Consider the following 11,932-nt stretch of genomic DNA (forward strand, 5'->3'; position numbering starts at 1 on the left):
TAACTGCCTGTTCTGTACTTTGGACATCTTCCTGCTAAAGTACTTCTTGAGCTGTGGACATCTCCCTTTCTGCGTTCCCTTGGCAGGACACGCATCCCTGTCATGCTGTGTCTGCCTCCCCCGCCCAGCCAGCCCTGGGCCATTCACCAGCACCGCTTCAGCTTTGGAGAGGCACTAAATGTAAGCTTTTCTCTTCTTTTTCCATCAGAGGAATTGTGCATATAAGCACAAGGTAAATGGGGATGGACAGGAGAAGAAACCTGTTCCTACAAGAGCGCTCATGCCAGTATAGCCACTGTTGATGCAAGGGAGATGGGCTCCTCCCAACCAGGTTTCTACTCAAGGAGGAGAACATGAGCGTGGAAACAACCTCTAGGTCTTCACAAAGCTTAATCATATTTCAGTACAATTAGTCACAGTTTCCCAAACTGTAGTAATAGGAGTCCTTGACCTTGGACAGGCATGGGTGGTGAGATGGTGGCTGGATAATGAGGTCTGGGTGTGTGGTGTTGGTGTTGTTTCCCAATCAGCCTGCACTGTGCAGCACCTATTTCTCTCCTTTCTTTGAGACTTCGCCAGTCACTCTTATAACACTCAATACAACCGTTGATCAGATTTTTTAGAAGTGGGATGAAGCTGGCAAGCTGTCTCCCTCAGAAAGCCCACAAACATGGTGTGGAGTAAATGGCTTTGTGGGAGGACAACTCAAGGACTCAGAAGTGACAATTTTGGAATCATTTCTCCATGCTACCCCAGCGAATGATGGGTATGAAATCACAGCAGGAGGAAGCACAAGTGCTGCCACGTGGGAGGTGAAAGTGGGAGGGGAAGGACCACTGAGAATCAAAATGTGTGAGCTAATGACGCTCCTTTCTCTGACAATTTTGTCCTTTCCGTCAAACGCAGAAGGTTTAAACCCTCTGAAGGTTTGGTACAGCTGTGGTGACTGTGGCTCCTGGGTGTGTTCATCGTTACCACTTTGATATATAGGACCGTGGTACTGGACTTGGCAGTACCCCTTTACCCCAAGATATTTTGAATGTGCCTCAGGCAGCTTTAGGCATCTGTACTTAAGAAGGCAAATCCTGCCTCTGTTGCAATGTCAAAAAGGTCCTCAGCCTCCACCCTTCCCTGGCTCCTGGGGTGCCCAAGCTAAGCCCCACTACACCCTTCTGAGATGCCCCAGACCAGAAACAAAAAAAGCTCAAGACCCCATGGGTGGGAAGGAAGAGACAACCCCTGCCAGGAGTAGTTTCCTTCATTTTTAAGAAAACTTACACATAAAGAGGATCTTCCCAGCAGTGTAACTGTATCAAGGTGAACTTTTTTTGTTCCAGGCTGAAGGACTTATCTGGAACGGCGCTTGCTTTCAGGAGCCCCCAACAGCAGATGTGACCGTCGCCTTTCCTGGCCATGGAGCTTAGTTGAGCAAGCGACCTGTGCACAACTTGCAAACTGCAAGCCCTCTAAAATTGGTAAGAAAATGAATGTGCTGAACAGCTAGTTAGACATTTCAGTCTTCTGCTGAAACAGAGCCCAGATCTTTAATTAATATTCAGATCTCTAATCAATATTTCAAGAAAATCAAAGTGTAAAGATCAACCTGCATTTTCGTACTCTGTCTTCATCCTGGTTGCACTTAATTTCAACAGGGTCACGCTGAAGAGCACAGGCTTGCTTAATTCTAAGCTCCAATAACAGTCAGAGGAACCCGATTTTAGTTGCCTCTCCTTTTTTAGTCAAAAGCAATTCTTTAGTTTTCTTTGGCCTCTTTAAATTGACAAGCGGTAAATAAGGTGTTATCACGGCTTGTTTCTCCATAAAGATGCTATCGCTATACTTAAAAACATACATAGAATGACTTGTGATAACTGCTACTACATCAATAGATGATAAACCAATAAATTAAAGTAACGATGCATAAAATGATGAATTCTGATAGACTTAAGGCAATATAAAAATAATTGGAGACTTTATTGCTATTTCCATTTTTAATGGGGTACTATGGCAGTACATTCTTGCAACAGGGCTGGAAAGGTAAATTAATCTTCATGCATCATCATCAAGCAGTGTAAACATGGCCAAACTTAATTACGATATAATAGATTGTTAAGTGTCTGCCCCACAGAGGTGTGATTGCTCTCAGGCAAGTGATTACAGCAGAGATGACTATCAGACAAGGTCTTCTTTAAAAGGCTGGTAGGAGCTTTTGCACGCCTCTGACAATAAATCCGCCACGAAAGCCGTGCCGGAGAGGTAGCTTCCCAGGTTCCCAGCTGCAGCAGAACTGGATTTGAGGGACGAACACAAATTTATAGTGGAGTGTTAATGACAGGAGGCCTGAGATTGCAGTACCTTGCCAGTGAAAACTCTCATTTCACTATAAAAACACCATGGGAGCCATTGAAAGTGCAGCCTGGGAGCAGGATGGAGATGCTGAGCATCCCCAGCCGGTCTCCCTGCACCCATTGGCACCCTGTCCCACTGGCTGGGGACCTGCAGGGAGGAAAACTCATGGAGGGGGTGACTGGGATGAAGTACTTGTATGAAAAAGGCAAAAATCTTACTTGGCATATGTGCTCTTAGAGATTATAGCACATTAAGGAGAGAAATGCAATACAACGTGTATTTCTCACTTCTGCCTCAATATTGTTCTCAGTCACTAGCAGCTCGTTCCTGGCACAGATGTGTGAGTTTATGAACCTGTCGTACCACTACCTCTCTGTCCATGGTAGCAGTTTACTTTATACATACATATATAAGTATCTATTTATACTTACTAGACATACTCTGCAGTGATCTTGCTTCTTTAATGGACTAAGTTCACTAAAGGAACGCAAGGTAATAATTTATGTTTTAAACGTAGCTGCAAAATGTGGTTCGGAAGTCTCACAGTACAGGGGTTTGTGAGACATTTTGGGGAACTAATACTGCCAAGAGAATATGTTTTATCGAATAGTTTCAATCAGTCTAGATTTGAGGTCTGTACAGGGTGGGCAGCAGAAAATTCAGGTCAGGGAATATCTTTTAGTCTCAGGGAAATTGTAGTGACGTCTGCTTTGAAGCTCATGTTGTTTCATGTCTCAGCAGCACGATGCTGACAGTGGTATGAACTGGTCAGACACAGGGTGGCAGGTCTTTTTCACACTGTCAAACACCAAAAGGTAACTTCCTAACTGGAAATCAAACAGCATGATCTTGAATTCCTTGATTACTCTAAGCCACTTTTTGGAGTTGAACATACTTGTGTTTATTTCCTGATAATTGTGCTAAGAGTTTTCTGCTGCTAAATTGCCTCAGGAATTAGGATATGCTTTTGAGAGCAGTGGAAAGACTCCCCTGCTAGCACACCTCTCCAGAGCAGAAAATATCTCTCATTATGGAAATTATCATAGATGGTGGGTGAAAAGGCTGGAAAAGTCATTTTAGAGGTATGGCAATGGCCCACTCCAAATCACCGAAGAGGTCACTTGGACCCTTCTTGATAATCAGAATAAAACAGCAGAGAAAAAACAAAATATTAACATCCCAAATTATTTAGTCATTAGTGTATCTTGCAGAGGCTTTTTCTGCATTTTAATTTCTATTTTAAATTTTAATTCTTTTTTTTTCATTTATGACATCGCTTTTCTCTTTGTTTGCGCCACCTAAACCAGTTTAATCCACAAACATCTCAAAGTCAGACTGCATCCCTGCATCTTGCTTTTGCATTTCCACTCTTTGATAATAGCTTTTACTAGCAGCCCAGTTTAAATTCTTAATTTTGTCTAATTCCTCTAAATGCACAATGATTCTTCAACTGGAAAGGAAAGAGAGTAGCTCTGAATGATCCATATGTTGAAGTACTGTATTTTCATCATTTAAATGATAAACTTCCCATCAAATATCCACAAATGTACATTCATGACTCCCATCCAATGATCTATTGGCCAGAGGCACATACATTGTTTTAATTTATTTTGGAGTAAAGGTGCTTTCCTGCCGAGTTTGAATAAGCTTGCTATGTACCAAACAGATGTTCAATAAAAGAGAGACTTTACTGAATATGACATATAAACACAGGGAAAGAGGATGAAGGAAGGAAAATTACAGGATGTATGGATTCCTGGTTCATCAAACAACAGGCCACAGCTTTAATCGGGGCCCTTTTATGGATGGTGCAGTAATGAAACAGAAGGACCGGGGATGTCTCGGAAGAAGGTAACATCTATGCGTTGCTTGTGGTGGAATTAACTTTGGTGAACCCACTGTGACAGTGCACGGTTTCCCCGCCCTCCGCAGCAGCACGATGGCTTCTCTGGTTGCTAAACTGTTCCTCCCATCATGAAAAAAGCCCTAAAAAAATACAGTTGCATGATCTAGGAGAATTAAAGGTTCTGGAGATGGGCACATGAGGGTTCCTTCCCACTGTATAAAATACTCAGTTTTGCTCTTGCCAGGGAAAAGTGTTTCTTAAAATGCCCAAGTCTTGCATCTCTTCAGGCTTTTCCTATCTGGAGAGAGGTGCTGTTTAAGGAGGCACCGAGGAGAGCAAAGCTGGCCCAATTCATCATTGGGAGATCAAAGAGGGAATGCTGCCTTAGAGATAAAGATGTCTTCTCTTTGAAAGGTTTCTCCTTTGTGCAGGAGTGTTGCAGCAGGAGGTCCACCTACCAGGGAATGGCTCTCTGAGTGGGACACCTCCTCCTAAGAGAGACACAAGAGGAGAAAAGTACCTGTTCTGCCTGCTCCCGGTGAGTTTAACCTCAGAGGCAAGGTGCGTTTTTGGATGTTTCCATCAAAGCGAGACTTTGTGCCTGACCTTCTCCAGACCCACCCCAGCTTCACGGCCAGATGTGAGCAGGGCAGCACAGCTGTGCCTGTTATCTGTCTCCACCTTCTTGACAGGTAATGAGACTCAGAGCTGCATAATTTGACACTGGAAACTTTTAAAACCTCGCTGAAAACTTCCTTATTGGCAAGTGATCACAGGTGTGAATCCTGATACTGATGCACTAAGGAAGTTTTATTGTCATTTGAAGCCAAATACCTCATTTGAAACCTAGTAATTTGCTGTGCTTGTCCAGGGCAGTTCATAAACAGTTTTTCCTCACTCAACCTTCCTGTACCGATGTGTCAAAGTGATGAAAACTTGAAGTATTTTAATACTTTTGTGGGTATTTTGGTAAAATCTGATGATACAGAAGACGGACTGGTGCCTGCAGATGTCACCATGCGCGCTCTCCATCTGCATTACTTGATACTTTCAAAATCAATCCTAATAGCAGTGATAATGTCCTGACCACCTAGGTGAGCATCGTTAAGCTGCTTGAGGCTTTCAGTATAATGGAGTGGAAAGAAAAGGTAAGAAAGAGTTACTGGAACAAAGACCTTTCTCACTGGGTTGTATATTCAAGATGGGATCAGCATTCTCCATGACCAGTGCTTTGGGAGTTCGGGCAGTATCCAACTGCTTCGGGCTCAGGTGATTTTCCCCAGGGCTGTGCTCTGCAGTGGGAACTGGGTGTTGCAGGATGGGTTCCAACTATTTGCAAGCAGGAGTGACAGGGAACTAGAATCCATCAAACTACAGCCTGTCTGGCTTGAATCAGCAGGCACGGAGACTTTGGCATCCTCATTTCTATTTATTTATTTACTTATTTCAAATCGTTGCATCCATCTACAGGACTTCAAAACTCTTGAAGTTGCCCTAACCCTAGGTTACAGCATTCCTAAGCCAAAAGGAAGACTGTCGTGAGATATTTGTTGTTTGCTGTTTGATTTTTTTCATGTGATCTTTTTGAGAGTCTCGTGCTTGAACTAGAGAATATATTTGCTAGTATCTTAAGAACATAACCGCTCACTGAGTGGGAGCGGCATGTAAATGGCTGAGGCTGTTTTGGTGGGATCTGTAAGTGGCAAAGGCAATTGCTTCCGGGAGCAAAGGATTCAAACAGAAAATTGTAATGATGAAGCCAATCAGCTTCATTAAAGCTGTTACTTTAATTCCATCTTACATGACTGAGTATATTTAAAACAGCCACGGCAGAGGGACCGCTGCTCTATAGGTGAATGAAGACTCTTCTGAGAAGCCTTTTAATTCCAAAAAAGAAAAACTAACTCTGCACATTCTGAGCTTGTCACTGATACTGTTGAAGATTTGCTGCTGCTGCTGCTTCTTCCCAAAGGTCAGGCTTCTGTCCTGACTCAGAGTAAAACCATTATTATTTATAGTTACGGAACACACAATCTCAGTGTGTGTTATTGGGGTGGGAACATGCAGGCACTTGCAGTGACAAACTTCCAGTGAATTCTCAGCTTTGCTTAACTCCCCTACATTCACCTTTTGTAAAAGGAACTTCCTTTCTACAACCTACACAATGTCCATTTTCATTTAGACGTGTAAAACGATGATCAGATAGTGAGTACCTGCACCTCTGAGTTTTTCAGGGGCGGGTGCTCACCCAGATGCGTAGTTCTCAAGGAATAGCTGCTCTTAAAAAGAAAAGACTTGCCTCCTGAATAAGTCCTAAATACACTTGCTTTTTCCCCCTCTAAATCACGTGCCACTGCAAGGCCAGGGAGAAAAAGAGCATCCTCAGGCAAACAGCTTGCTGCATGTGCAGCGGTCAGTCCCAGCCAGTGTCGCGCAGGGCTGCGGGCCAGGCACAGCAGCGCACCAGTGCCTGCTGTGGTGACAGAGCTGGGCAGAGCAGGGGGAAACGGGGACAGCAGCTCTGGCTGTCGGCATCCAGCAGAAACTTCAGTTTCAGCCATTGTAACGCCGTCTCTTTTCCCTCTTGCTCCTTCCTTTTCACTTACAAAAACTCCCGTAATTTATCATGGTGTACAGATAAAAGTTTAGGTGTCAATTTAGGGCACAAAATAGCTCAAGTTGAAAAACACTTAATGCTCTGTTTGCTGGAGGGTCTGGCCAAGTGGCTGTGCTTGACAAGCTGCTCTCCCTGCTGGGAGCTGGTGAGGGGCAGGTAAGGGACCACACCAATCCGGACCAGATCAGTAGGCAGGCTGTGGTGCTCAGCATGATGAGCAGGCAGTGTCACAGCAAGGAAGATGCATGAGAACCATCTGAGGCCAGAAACAAAGCTTATTGTCAGGTCTCCTTTGTGCTATATATCAAATAACATGCCACAAAACTGCACAGAAACCGCAAATGGGTGAGTGAACCCTTTCAACCTTAGTTGCGGCACGTTGGGATGAAAAAATGGGAACACTGGTAACAAAACCCAAAACTTTTAGAAGTCTTTAAGGGATGATGAGAGGTTAAGAGAGAAGAGTTGAGGTTACTGTGAGGTTCAGAGGTTCAAGGAAGGCATTAATCAGTCAAAACCTCAATAAAGAAACACCACCTCTGAAAAAAAAGTCACCCCATTGTGGACAGTACGTCAGAATATTCGAGTACCAATGAGACAGTAAACGTGCAGCTGAGAAGTGAGTAGGATATATGGGGAAATAGGATGGTAAGTATTAACAGCAGAAGAAAAGCTGAAGGAAATAAAAAGTCCAAGTGATAACAGGCATCAGACAACTGTTCTTTTAAAGGATCCGCTGAGATGCTAACCTGGGGATCTAGAAAGCCCTTCCTTGGCACAACATGCTAGCTACCTTCCAGCTGAGGTGAGAAAGTAACTCAGCTGTAGAACTGTATTGGTTTCTCCAAAATACACTGCAAGATTTATTAATTTGCAACAGGGAAGCAATATTGCCCTTTCAATGATAGATTATTTTACATCCCAGTCCTCAGCACCACCAGCCATTCAGAACCAAGCAGTGAATAAATAGGAGTCTGCAACATGAAGTATGATATCATGTAGATAAAAGCCTGTGTAGACTTATTGCGTTGTTACTATGTGTAAGTCCCTACAAGCAGGAGCGCCAAGTCTTCTATGCCAGCTGAGGAATTCAAGCGTGATGCTGAAGTTTCAAAACACTGAAGCCTGGGAAATATTTTTAACAAGACGGATTGGCAGTTTTAATAATTCCCAGATCCCAAACACATATGAAACGAGCCCTTGATGAGAAAGGTCTGATTACAAATAACCTGCAGTGAGATGAAAGTTCGTTTTAATATCTGTTTTTTCAAGTCTGCTTTAGATTTTCAAGAGGCTTCAAAAGAAGGCAAAGACTAGAAAACAGTTTGATTTAATACTGTTAGATGAAATAAAATGCTGGACAATAAGAGATGTAAAACTAGCAACAAGTGCAAATGACTTAAATTAAAGAGCTAATTGAAAATAATGGAATTAAAACCTTTTTTGGTTGTTTTTATTCATCTGTTTTTCATCGCTGTTTGCAACAGCGTTTTTTTTTATCTTCTTTACTTTGAAGAACAAACTTTCTCTGCCATAAAAGACAATGATTTTAATCAGTATCTGAAATGTCATTTTATGGGGATGTAGATGCTAAATGCCAGTCAGGAAGAGAAGCACCATCAACATAAACCAGCAGGACAGCCAGAGAGCTATATGGCCCTTGTCTATAGAGCTTCCTGATATAACATCATGATACTGAGTTACTGGAGCTCCCATTACAGTGATCCTCACTAACATGTCTTTGTTTCCATTCTTTCTACTCTCCAAAGGAAACAGCGGGTTTTGCCCTGTTGTGGTTTGTAGCTTCAACTGTACAAGCCTCTGGCTCCGGTGAGCAACCACAAGGTAAGGGCAAACTGATGCTCGTTTCTTTTCAGAACAGTTTTTGCACAAATCGCCCGATACAAAGTTAGAACTTTTTTAAAAAAATAAATAAATAAAGGACTTCAGAGTGCGTTTAAACAACTAAAGAAAAATGAGGTTTAGACTATGCATGTGGGTTTATTTTCATAATAGCAAAGGAGTGACTCCTGTGCAGTGGGAGTGGTGTGAACGCAAGCCTGCCTGTGCTGTTGGGATGGGCTCTTCTGTGTTCCCGGTGCAATGCCACTGTTGGGCAGGAGACCAGGTGTCCCAGCAGGAATGCAGCTATCTTTGTGGCTCTTTGGTGTCCCACTTCTCCTCCCCTCTCCAGTGCCATTGCCCAGCCAGGCTGACACCTTCTTGCACTCCTCCTCCTCATTCCCCCAGCCATTTCTGAGCTCCAGGGCAGGAGTTGCTCAGCAAACGTGCATTTGTCCAAAGGGTCTGTGAAGGCCAAGACTCTGCAGTGCTTAGAAAAATGCAGTTGAGTGGCACACGATTGCAGAGTGTGTCTGCACGGGGACGTTACCTACAGCCTTTGAATGAAGCTTTGCTTTGCGAAGCAAAACTAGCCCTGAGCCCACCACCTTTAAATGCATTTTATACAGAAAACTCCACCACGAATCCCTGTCATCAGTGTTCAGAAAGTGTCCTTCTTTTCCTTGAATGGAAGCTCACAGAAATAACTTCCCTGTGGGTATCAGAGCCAGGTGGCACAGTGGGTTCAGTTGCCCCGTGGCTTTAGGGGCGATTTGTGCTTTACTCCATCCTGCACGTGAGCAAGCTGTGCTGCCTTTCTCGTGGGCAGCTTCATTTTAAATCTGCAAGAATAACGAGGGGAAAATCAACTGAGAAAGCATAAGGACAATTCCCCCGCTTGTGGGAACAGTATTTTTTAAATGAAATTATTTCCCCTGTGTACTGCTACGCTGCTTCTTCATTAGAAGGAGAGGAGAAGTGTGTGCGCTTGCCCGATGCTGAGCGCTCACGGTATGCAGGGACTGCATAAAGAAATCATTTCTGGTGCTAAAAACCAAACCGTCACTGCTCCTTAAGTTTGGTGAAATATCCAATCAGTCTCAGTGGGGTTTTGCAGGAAAAGGAATTAACGAAAAAAAAAAAAAGAGAAAAAAAAAGAAGGGGGGGCGGGGGAGGAGGAAGAGCAAAAACCCACCAACCCCAGTGCGTTCCCATAATGAAGGGTCTAAAAATGCCCCACTCATTGATGCAAAATTACAGTTATTGTTTATCCTCCTTCTACTTCACACAGCTTTATACAATACACACCACGAAAAATACAAGCAAACAACCGACACATTAGTTAAGAGACCTTCCATTTTACTTTGGCAGTTCACGATAATGGAATTTAATTGTGGAAAAAGCTGAATAATTTTAGCTGAATGTCATTTGGTTCATTCAAACTGGGAATCAGGGACATTTTTAACAAAGGTTTTCAAACTTCTTTTGAAATCAGGAAGCTGCTGTGCACAGATAAGGGGAGAGGTTTGAGGATTCTCTATCAGAAATTTCAAGGTTTTTTCCATCTGCTTTTTCACATTAACTGGTAATTATCCAGAAAGGCACATAATAGTGCAGAAATGACAGAAGCTGACAAAGGTTTTCCTAAGATATGTAAATTGTCAGTGATAGGCAAGGTGCAACAGAAAGGCTTTCTACAGCACAATTATTTATGCCAGTTTCATTTGCTTTTAGGTAGCACTGATGGCATACCGCACCGCCGCGTTTATCACAGGCGCTGCACATTCCCTTCACCACCAGCACACAAGAAAGATGGCAAAAACTGAGCTTGAAGGTTGGTGGTCTCCTCCGACTCTGCTATTTTATGTTAAATGCGTGTGTACGTGTGCCTGCGTGTATAGATATTTCTAAGGACTGTCTTCTTTGTTATAACATTCCCCTTCATTTCTCATGCTGCATAAATAAATAAGTGGGACCCTTCCCACTGAAACAACTTCCACATATTGATTACAGCTGGTCTACGAGTCCACCTTCCTCGCAGCAGCGTTATTTGAGGGAGGAAGCGTTAAAAAAGACAGCTGTCTGCATTTGGTGTTCGTTAGTCCTTTCTGCTGATTGCATATTTTCAGCGAATAGGTGAGCCTGTTAAAGATGCTCAGATAAACTCCCTCCCCCAGCTGAAGCGCCCAGCTACTGCCACGCACTGCTCCTCTTGCTGGGGTTGGAAGGGCGGGTGGTGGGACAGCCCCTCCATCTGCTTTTAAAAATTCAGTGACTGGGTTGGCCGGATTCAGATACTCTTTGCCTGTACTCCTTCGGGGAGAAAAGACCATCTCTCCTTAAATTGCCCATTCAGATAATTCAGGAATTATTATACATAGGAATGCAAAAATGCCACCCTCCATGACATGTCCCTCCATAGCATATTCTTGCAGGTCACCAGGGTGGGCTCCAGGTCTTGAACAGGGTTCTACACAGGTGTTCAGAGAGGTGGAGGATTGATAAATACCCCCTCCCAAAAGGGGAAGCTGAGCTTCTCAGTCCTTCTGGGAAGTTCATTTTTATTTAAGTAAGTGTAAGGGGCTGTGCACGGGAGAAATTCCTGCCTGACCCCTGCCGCATTCAGCTCATACCGGAATTACGGGCTTTAATTAACCTTTTCTGGGAATAGGACTTCATATGTAGCTACATATGTAACAAGAGGTTATAAGATCTTTAATGGATGAAAGGACTTAACCTATCGGTCCCTGATGTAGCTGCACCAGTGGTATCATAGTGGTATAATTACTTTATATTACCGTGTGAGTGATGTTAAGTTACTCTGATAGGAGGTGTTTCCACGTGTGGGAGTGGAATTTATTTCCTTTATGGTAATATTAACTTGTTAGTGGGGGCTGTGAGAAAGTAAATAAGGATGCAGCACAATAGATTTATAGAGAGAAAAAAACCCACCAAGATTGCATTTGAAAGTCAATGGTCTTAGCTATTTGCTATAAAGACCTTGCCTCCTATCTCAGACTTTGTTTTCGCAAATCAGGAGGCTGGTGATCAAACCCATGTAAAAAGCTTTGGGGTGGAGGGGAAGGGTTGGACCCACCAGAGTGGTGGGGCTGCAGGCTGCTGCCTGAGGAGGGTCTGTCCCTGCAGGAACCAGCCCAGGTGCTTGCTTGTTTGCTCTCTTTGTGGTTTTTTGTTTGTGTTTACTTTAAGGACATTTTCTCTTTTAAGTGCTTTCATGCTATAAAAAATAAACAGAAACCTTCAAAAGCTGCTTTATT

This window comes from Falco cherrug, chromosome 15 (assembly GCF_023634085.1).
Source record: "Falco cherrug isolate bFalChe1 chromosome 15, bFalChe1.pri, whole genome shotgun sequence".
Classification (NCBI taxonomy): Eukaryota; Metazoa; Chordata; class Aves; order Falconiformes; family Falconidae; genus Falco; species Falco cherrug.